General features: G+C 37.8%; 1 long non-coding RNA gene across 4 annotated transcripts; it reads left to right on the top strand.

Annotated features, from left to right (window-relative positions):
• The first annotated feature begins 5,891 nt into the window (after positions 1 to 5,891).
• On the top strand, positions 5,892 to 10,342 carry LOC136236338 (uncharacterized). 4 transcript variants are annotated; one of them, XR_010692098.1, is made up of 6 exons: positions 5,892 to 6,024; positions 9,255 to 9,346; positions 9,390 to 9,712; positions 9,774 to 9,912; positions 9,963 to 10,050; positions 10,109 to 10,342. It is a non-coding gene; the product is annotated as an uncharacterized lncRNA (long non-coding RNA). The 4 variants fall into 4 exon arrangements; XR_010692100.1 differs by lacking the exon at positions 5,892 to 6,024 and having other exon boundaries at positions 9,199 to 9,346; positions 9,390 to 9,603; positions 9,661 to 9,712; XR_010692099.1 differs by lacking the exon at positions 5,892 to 6,024 and having other exon boundaries at positions 9,199 to 9,346; positions 9,390 to 9,603; positions 9,661 to 9,912.

Genomic DNA, 10,342 nt, shown 5'->3' on the forward strand with positions numbered 1-10,342 from the left:
GTACATGTTTACGCTTTACAGTATCAAAGTAAGGTGGTTTTGTGTGCTGCTGTGAATCCTCGTGTGAATCTTAAGATACTTGTGATGGTTGGGAAAAAGTTTGTGATGGTTGGGCAAGAAACTGTGATGGTTGGGCAAATGCCCGTCCATGCCCACCCTTGGCTACGCCACTGACGAAATGCGGTTATGTTATACTTGGTTGTATAATTCCTGAAACAAGCTGTAGTGCAAATCACAGTAAAACATAAATATCCCATTATACATTTCCGTTATGATACCTTGGGCACAGTATAGGGATATAACATGCATTTCTTATTGTTGTTAATAATAACAATAAGTTTACTGTTTTACTGTGTCGCGCACTACTTCAGTACTTTTATTGATGTGTTATGGTCCCTACTCTAGTCGAAAATTCCATTTTTTGTGTACTTGTATATAACTATTAAACCCAGCCTGATTCATCCACTGATGATTTGTCTCATACATGCTCTTTCCCAGCTTCTTTTCTATGCCCTGTTAAGTTTTTTTAATATTATAATTATTAGAACTTTACACTGACCAGCACTGAAGGTCTGACAGCAACAAGTGCTGCAGCCTTAGGATTACCTAACCTAATTTCAGGGACTTAGACCTAATGACTTAACTTACTGACTGACTGAAAAGGTGTAACAGAAAAGAGGCCAAAGTAAGGAAAAAATATCCCTCCAACCCCAGGATTTGAGTTTTATGCGGATAAAATTAACAGAAGTTGAATTGTACTATGAAGGAGCCATGCACACAAACAGTATGTGAATCTGCCCACTCTTTGTCCCGAGGAAATTGTGGTTACGCGTATAACGATTTTTGTGACGTAAAAATTAGAGCCGGCACCGGTTACACTGTTTTGCCGGCTATTTTTCCGGCAGTAGAGGGTATAATACTTACTTGCATTTTAAAAAAAAAACTTGTACAAAAAACCTAAGAAAGCGAAAAAAAAGTTGTGTAAGCGAGGGCTCGAACCCGGGCATCCGTTATCATAAGCGATGTTTGTAACGATCATACCACCGGTGCTGCAGCTACTCATCTCCTTTAGTTTCTACCTTATAAACATCTGACTGAAGTGACTTCTATATATAACAAGAGTGAAGAAGAAACCAAAGCTGAACACTAGCCTACCCCTAACGCTAAGGAACTACTTTTCGCGTCCCCTAAAGTTGAATGCTAGGGGAAACCTACTAGACGTGTGCCCTAATGTCGAATGCTCGGGGCATATTGGACGCATACCAACTCTAGCTCGCCTAGACACAACTGGTTTGTTTGATAGTCCAGCAAATGATAGACTTGTGCCGATAAAATAGCCGTTCACGTTCGTAACCGGTGTAAAAATTATCGCTCTATTTAATAGCGATCATCTATATGTATTCATCTCAGCAAGAACCCGTTTAGCTCGCACAACCTCCAAATTTAAAAAAAATATCTCAGCATTATCTGCATTGTCTATGAATGGTTCACCAAAATTTCAGCCTTCTGTGTTGAGTAGTTTTGGAATTATACAGCGCTAGAAAGTAGGAAGAACAACCGGGAAATTGATTTATACAGTGACTATATACTAAAAGTATACTACAGGCGCTTGCATTCACAGCCATAACGTCCGTTTGGATTAGTCTACAAAGTAGTGGTGTGCGATATCAGGATTTTTATTTCGATATTATATCGATACGATATTGGGAGTAAATATCGAAATTTCGATACGATTTTCGATAATTTTTAATTGTGTGGGTGGTGTAATTGCGTGGGCGGCCGATATTTATAAATATGCTTGAAATACAATTTGCACACAAACCATTGCAGAAAACTGGCAGGCAAGTTTTTAAAGTGGCTAGATAGTACAGAACCAACCTTCATTTCTAGCGTGATTGCGCAATCACACACTAAATGCTGTAGATTTATCGAAATAATCTTCGGTATTTCGATAATTATCGCAAATTATTACCTTTTCGATAAATATAGAAATCTGCTAAAGCTGTATCGAAAATCGATACGATAACGATATCGACAAAATTATCGCAAAAATCGATATTTTTCGATATATCGCACATCACTACTACAAAGTTGAATTTTGGCTTACAATGTTCACCATGGATTAGCAGATTAACCAAGGTATAGTTTTAGAGCCTTGCAGTCACTTACGCATAGGCGTGTGAAGGAGGTTTTGTACAAGAATTAGCGATAATTTTGTTTAGCTACATCTACCGCTTCGCAAACAAACGCATGTGACACGCAAACCATTGGGGCTATAGAAATGATACAAAGATTTTCGAACTCCGTATGAGTAGGCGAATAAGGTGGTGTATAGTTTTAATCGACTTGAGTCTTCCTTCTTCGAGTACTGGCCCGATAACTTTTTTCTTTTTTTGTAGCATGCGTAATTTACGGATTATTATTAAATTTCGATTTTCTCAAAAATACACATGCGACTCGTGCGAACTAGACGGGTTTTCGCTGAGACGGTCACATATTTTTAATGGAGTCGAATCCAGCCATGCATGATGCATGCAGATTCCTTGCTAAGGCGTTATTTGTGCCGCACATGATATAGCTAGCTAGGGACTTATACAATGCACATGCGTGAGCGGGCCGGTTTAGCTAGTGCTTCGAAACGCTTTTAACATCCGGCACGGGGCTAAAATTATACACATGGGCCTATAAACTACTTACAGTACTTAGTAACTACAAAATTAAGTATATAGTACTTATACAGCAATATAGGTGTCTATATAGCTTGCAAGTTTGCGTACTTTCTGAGTATCCACTTCATTGCTTTAACAGTATACAACTTTATTGATTAATGACAAACAGCTAAATTTCTGGTACTTCTCAGTACGTTGCATGTTCTACGTTAGATATCAAAGAAGGAAATCCTTATTTTATAGCCATGCATGCAGAATGCATGCAGATGCATGCATGCAGAATTCGATGCATGTATGCATGCAGACAATTTTGTAGGAGCTTTACGTTGGTGCGTCCGCCCCTTTGATTAAAAAGAATTTCTGATAGAAGGGGCGGCCACGCCAGACTACTGTGTTGTAATTAATTTTTATTACTGTGCAGGCTTCCTGGGGGAGCACGTATGCACAAAGTAATCATATTACAATATTAAGAATTAAGATAACAGTCCTGTTATTCCTAGCTTGTTAGAAAAATGATGAGGTCTGAAATAATTACAACATTATCTGGTAAAGAGTTCCACAGCTTAATACTGCTTGGAAGAAAAGAGTTTGAGTAGGCATTAGTTCTTACTGGTAACTGTAGGAATCTCTTTGAGTGTCCATGTGTAGAGTGGGTACAAGGGCAAGGTGGGAGTAAAAAGTCAGCGTTAATGTCTACAATGTGATGAATTATTTTGAATAGCATTATTAATCTATTTTCATTTTGCCTATCAGCAAGAGGACTCCAGCCAAGATTAGTAAGCATGTTGGATACACTGTCATAAGGTGAGTAGTTGTTAAATACAAATCTAACAGACCTCTTTTACACAGACTCTAGGGTTTGAACGTTTTTCTGCATGTATGATGACCACATGGTTGAGAATTGACCTTAGCATACTTTTGTAACAGGTGACTTTGATGTTGACGGGACATGATTTAAGGTTTTACTGGAGAGCTCTTAACATTGTTAGCTTTTGTTGTAATCTGTCTTATATGCTCATTTCATGTTAGATGTTAGACTATAGTAATAGTGGTGTGCGATATCAGGATTTTTATTTCGATACGATATTGGGAATTTCGATACGATTTTCGATAATTTTTAATTGTGTGGGTGGTGTAATTGAGTGGGCGGCCGATATTTATAAATATGCTTGAAATACAATTTGCACACAAACCATTGCATAAAACTAATAATAAGCCTAGAAAACTGGCAGGCAAGTTTTTAAAGTGGCTAGATAGTACAGAACCAACCTTCATTTCTAGCGTGATTGCGCAATCACACACTAAATGCTGTAGATTTATCGAAATATTCTTCGGTATTTCGATAATTATCGCAAATTATTACCTTTTCGATAAATATCGAAATCTGCTAAAGCTGTATCGAAAATCGATACGATAACGATATCGACAAAATTATCGCAAAATCGATATTTTTCGATATATCGGACATCACTATTATAGTAAACTCGAGTGCAGTGGAAATGTATAGAAGGGATGAAGTATGCTTTGGGACTATGAAAAATGTACTTTGATAGCTACTTTTGGTACTTTGTCTGTTTAATACATGCATGCATGCAAGCTGTAACTGCATTATGATTAAAGTACCTGGTAAAGGCAGAGCCTGTATACCAAAAGGCCTTATAAAGGCTTGAGATGTTTATATTAGCTGCACTAACACCATGCAAAACATTTGAAATACATAGGAGTATAACTGATGTATTATTATGATATACACCAAGGATACACATGTGTGGCACATCTGTTATACACCGTGGTTGCACCTGTGTATAGATACCATTTACACTACTATGTATAATATTATATAGTTATACAACGGCCACGAGTGCTCTGCCTGATATAAACGCATGAGCCTGAGGGCCGTCAGGCCCGAAGGCAAGTGTGTTTATACAGGCAGAGCACGAGTGCACGTTGTATAACTGTTATGTACCACTCACCTAATAGGTGGGGAGAGTCTCACAAGACAGCTGTAACACTTATAAAGGCCAGGTTTCTAACATCAATTGTGGGTAACCAAGCCGGATGTTGTGATGATGTTCCCCAGCTGCAGTACTGCAGCCACCTGAGATATTGAAAGCTGGTACGCTATGGGTTATATCACTAACCTGCATTCACTGTTCGACTCTCATCATGTAGTGCTCAGCATGCCATATAGACTAAGCGCCAGACTAATTTCCATAGTGATTCTCTCGAGTGAAAAAAAGCAGCTAAATAGACGGTTTAAGTAAATAAAACCTAATTACTAAACGATACTAGTCTAATTTTTACTATTCACACTGGCTAAACTCGAATCTGGTGGCATGATAAAACTGGTTACCACAATCGAACATAAAGGTTAGTATTATATAGAATATATTTGTTTTATTGAGTCATTGTCGAAGTCACTGCACGAAAAGTAAGATGTCCTGCTTGTGTCAGCACGTAGGAAATTTTTTTAATGATTTCCTTTAGAATTTCCTATTTGAGTTATCATGCAGGAAATGTTTTTGAACATTTTCTGTACAATTTCCTGTTAGTGTCACATTACAGTAAATTGTTTTAACATTTACAAGAAATGTAGATAAAATGAGTATTAAGATTTTCACCACATTCATGACTAGTGAAAATGCAGCTGTAAACTGATCAAATGGATAGTACAGGTTTCTTGTGTTTAGCTCAGTGTAATACTGAGCCAAAACATGGTTCTCAACACAACATAGGCTTTCAACATCATATAACAGAGTGTCTCTATAACAATGTGTAACACTGTAACCCATGTTATGCTGCTGCAATAACTTTTTAGTGGTATATGAATTGTTATACTAAGGAAGCTCTATTTTACTTTTAAAATTAACTTTACGTGATGCCAGAATTGTATCAAAATCATATTTCTCAGTGACTTACCATGCTACAGAAAAAACAAGCTATGGCATACAGTGATGATACTCAACCCTTTAGGGCTTTCAACATGACAATGTAAACAGTCAACACAGGGAGCTGGATAGTTATGTACTGTATGCCAAGGTAAATATTATGGCCTTAATTGTGTTACACTTTGTGTCTTTGTACAATATGGATGTTAGAATTTGTCATGAATAGTGACAGACAGCTGGGGAGTATGGCGTTGTGACAAAGTGTTTATTTTAGTAAATATCTAGCGATGGTTTTACTTACTGTTTCAGCGGTTCACCATCTTCATGCTATGTACTTTAATGTATACTACAATGATATACCTGGATTTGTGGAAAGGTACTGATTACTACGATAAAATAACCTGCACTTGGTTGCCAGGAGATAAAAAAGAAATAGTGCATTTCATGAATATAATAATAAAGGAAATGTAAGTGGCTATGAATATTATACATGTACACCATAAAAATTTCCCCTAGTGTATATATAAGGAATGGGAATATATGCCTTTACAGTTATGTGGGTGATTATGTGTAACATAGCTACAGTGCAGTGACTAAGTTGATGCCATCCTAGCATTCCCGGTTATCGCTCGGGTGACATATTATTGTAATGTTGCTTTACATTAATTTTATAACTGAAGCAAGCTATCAACTTAGCTATGATGATATCACATCATTTTACATATAGCTAGTTTCTGTGTGCAATAGCTGCATCGTACTGTCTACATTACCTGATACATGATGCACGCAAGTCTACATTGACAATATACAATATGGCTAATCTCAACTCTTTGGTCAGTTGTGGATGACGTTAACACAGTATACTGTAATGTTGTGACTTCCCCTAGTTTCTGTTGAGGCACCACAACCAACTGTGGTATAGTCTTTCCCGCAATCCTATAGTGGATGGTTGTCAAACTAAAAGGTGTTAGTCTTTGTGTCACTGCCACTGGGCACGTGTATGTAATGTATAACAATAAATTACTGATTTTTGATTGTATATGTGTACTATCAATAGTTCATAATAAAGAGATCTTATAGTATGGCCTCTTGGTACAAGAGGTTATTGGTAGAACTTTATTGCAGGAAAAAAAACACTAATGACACTTAGATGGTTTATTAATTGCAATGTTGGTTTACAGTTAAATAGAAGCCATGCAAGAATTATGATGGATTACAGCACTCTCATATGGTGATCTATATAGCTAGTATCACATTAAATTTTTTTAGTTCACAGATTTGCTATACAGATTTGGAGACCTGTATGCCTTAATAACATTATGAGACCAACTAGATGTGATCATCATTCACATGTAACTAGTAGCTTGTAATGTGCAAGGACTTGCATGAGGAATAAAGTTCTCTTAAAATTAGCTATTTGCTAAGAAACTGCATGAGTGAGAAGGGTGGTGGCAGCTAATTGGTCATATTCATAGAGTTGAAGAATTACACATAACTATATTCAAATGTTTTGGTAGACCTTTTGGTAAATACATAAACTATAGCTACCTGCCCATTTCTTTGTTCTGTTGTAAATGAGTTTCTGGTCACCTCTTAGCAGCAATGTGTGAACAAAATTCTATCATGTCAGCAAGGTAAGAGTTTAATCTCAGAGGCTCGTAAGATGGAATGCAATCCATCTGTGTACATGTGTCCTGCTTAACTATGTTACCTGATCCTGCATGGTGGTAGCTGCAGCTTTATGTGTTTAAAGTGTCAAGTGTTCACAATTTTCTCACAGCAATATGTGAAACACATTGCTCTTCAAAGCAGGCAGTGAAGTGTAGCTTAGTAATCTACTCTATGAATTTCCATACTGGGCATCCACCACAGCGCATTAGTGTTATTTCATTAGTGGTTATATCCAATTAGTGGCTTGAAGTAACAGCTGTTAGTGTGTTTGTGTCGCCAATGCTTGGAAGGGACTTATATACTTTGCTATTCATTCATGTAAGCATGGTCTATAGACATTTTGAATCACAAAAAAACTTCTATAGCTGCTAACGGTCTGTCACTACCAAATGCATGAATTTTAGTAGGCACAATCAAAGTTTGGTAATTGTAAGGTTTCAGCCAGGGTTGATGCTAAGTTGCTGTTGCTGCTTCCTTGAGCAAGAAAGGTTACTCACATTGCTCCGGTTTACCCAGTTGTTAAATAGGGACCTTTCTTAAATGGTGACTTTTTTGGTAGCCCTACTTTTAAATGCTTTTGGTTGAATACATATTAAACTATAACATTACTTTGTTCTGTTGTAAATGAATTTCTAGTCACCTGTTAGCAACTATTGTGTGCACTATAATACATATCTACATGTCAGGAACATGCATTAAGCATGTAGCAAAGTAAGTTTCAATCACAGAAGCTCTTAAGATGGAATGCAATCCATCTATGCACATGTGTCCTGCTAATGGTGGTAGCTAGCTTTTTCTATATTAAAACTAACTTAAAAGTGCCAAGTGTTCACAATAATCTCCACAGTGATGTGTGAAGCATATTGAGCAAAAGCTCTTCGAAGCAGGCAGTGATGTGTAGTGCAAAAAATTCTATGAATTTGCATACTGGGAATCCACCACAGCACATTATTTCATTAGTGTTAATGGTTATATTCATTTTAATGGCTTGAAGGAACAGCTGTTAGTCTGTGTGCCAATAGTTTGAAAGGACTTATACTTTGCTATTGCTTTTGACTCATGCATGCATGCAAGCACGGACATTATAAATCACAAAAAAATTCTGTAGCTGCTAACAGTCTGTCACTATCAAATCCATTACCTTTGGTAGGCACAATCAGTGCTTTGATACATGGAAAAATTTAATGTTGTGTAGTAGCTAGTGTGTGTGTGTGTGTGTGTGTGTGTGTGTGTGTGTGTGTGTGTGTGTGTGTGTGTGTGTGTGTGTGTATGTGTGTGTGTGTGTGCGAGAGAGAGAGAGAGAGAGAGAGAGAGAGAGAGAGAGAGAGAGAGAGAGAGAGAGAGAGAGAGAGAGAGAGAGAGAGAGAGAGAGAGAGAGAGTAAATGAGGCAGTTAAGATAAGTGGTCTGAGTTTGGTAATTGAAAGGCTTCAGCCAGGTTTGATTCCCAGTACAGTTACCCAGGTGTTAAGTGGCAACCTAATGACAACTGGGGAGGCAGACCATCCATAGCTCTAATATAATATATGTAGTGGGTGAAGGTACAGGTGATACTTAATTGGGCTGCCATACCCACACATTCACATGAGATACTGTATGGTACACCTTTCTGTGAGTTACGTATAATACTAGTCCTGCCCTCGAAGGATTATGCTTACGATGACTCTTAGCACCAGCCTACATGAGTAGCTAGCACACAGATGCAGTCAGGTAGGCAAGTGGTAGCTGAAGAGAAGGTATTGTCTTTTGTGTGTGTGTTTGTATGTGTTTGTGTGTTGGGCTTTGCTCTGTTAGTGTAGGCTAAGGCTGACCAAGAAGTTGACAGGAATGCATTCAAGTACACGAATATTTTTACTAATCAGTGTGGACAATCTAATTAGCCACAGTGCATCCACCGCACTAGCTATATGGCTGCGCATGGATGAGGTCACTGCTCTATCATGCTCGTATATATATACCAACAGCATACATGCATGCACAGATTGCACACAATCACCTTCGCTGCATGTTTCTTCCGACTGTTCTAGTCGCAGTTAATAACGAGGCTCTAGCAATGATGCAGCTTGTTGTCATCCAGAACTAGAACAGTGCTTGTGCTCCATGGCAGACTTACCTGCAGGTATAGCTATAAAGACTGTCACAGCATTTATGATCGTTCATAGATATCGCCTCTTCCATCCTTTTCCACCAATTTCTAGCGACGCCACAATTGTATACCTTTGCTACAGTAGCTAGCTACAGTGCTACACGCATTTGGCGGCTACAAAATCGCATGTTGCTTGCTGGCAAAAGGAGTAGAGGGTAACACCCCCTGGGTCGAGAGACAACTGGGTGCATTCCACAAGCACTCATCATCTCTAGTACAACTACCTCACAGTGAATTGGTTAAGTCTACTTTATAGATGACTGCAAGTGCAAGCTACCCTGACATAGGGAACTTTGCAGAAAGACATATAGGAAGAGTTGCATTTGTAGCAATTGTGAGGTAAGAAGATGTGGCTAATTCATGATTCATTATTAATTTGATATCTATCACTGCATGGCAGTGGGATCTGCCATCAACATCACCTAGCTACATAAAGTTGTCAAAGGAAGTTACAAAGTAGTTATATACTGATGCTTTCAAAACTTGGACTGCTGATGATGTCTTGTGGTAGTACTGTATCATGTAGATGAAATCAGATAGTAAGTTCTGCTATAGTTCTTGGAAATGAGTATTTTGTGGTCTATTGAAGTTAGGCAGTGGAGAAACCTGTGATCATGGCTGGATCTTGTGAAAGCTATGAATGACACTGTACAAGGAATAGTATACATTAATTCAAGGTTTGTCACAGAAAAAAATTGCTATAGCAATGTTTTTATTGTAACAACATTTTTACAGATGCTACCTATAAGAACTATATATAACTAGTGATGAAACAGATTAGGAGAAGAAAGCTGCACTCAACGGACTGAAGTAAAAGAGCAAATCTACATTAATTTTAGTGATGTAACATCCCTCAGAAAAAAAGAATCCTGAAGGTGTCAAGAACTTCAATTTGTGAACTGAAAATTATAGTTGCTGTACAAATGATGTGCTTTTTTACTTATTAATGAAATACGTATTGTGGGTAGT

The sequence above is a fragment of the Dysidea avara genome, chromosome 1 (assembly GCF_963678975.1).
Source record: "Dysidea avara chromosome 1, odDysAvar1.4, whole genome shotgun sequence".
NCBI lineage: Eukaryota > Metazoa > Porifera > Demospongiae > Dictyoceratida > Dysideidae > Dysidea > Dysidea avara.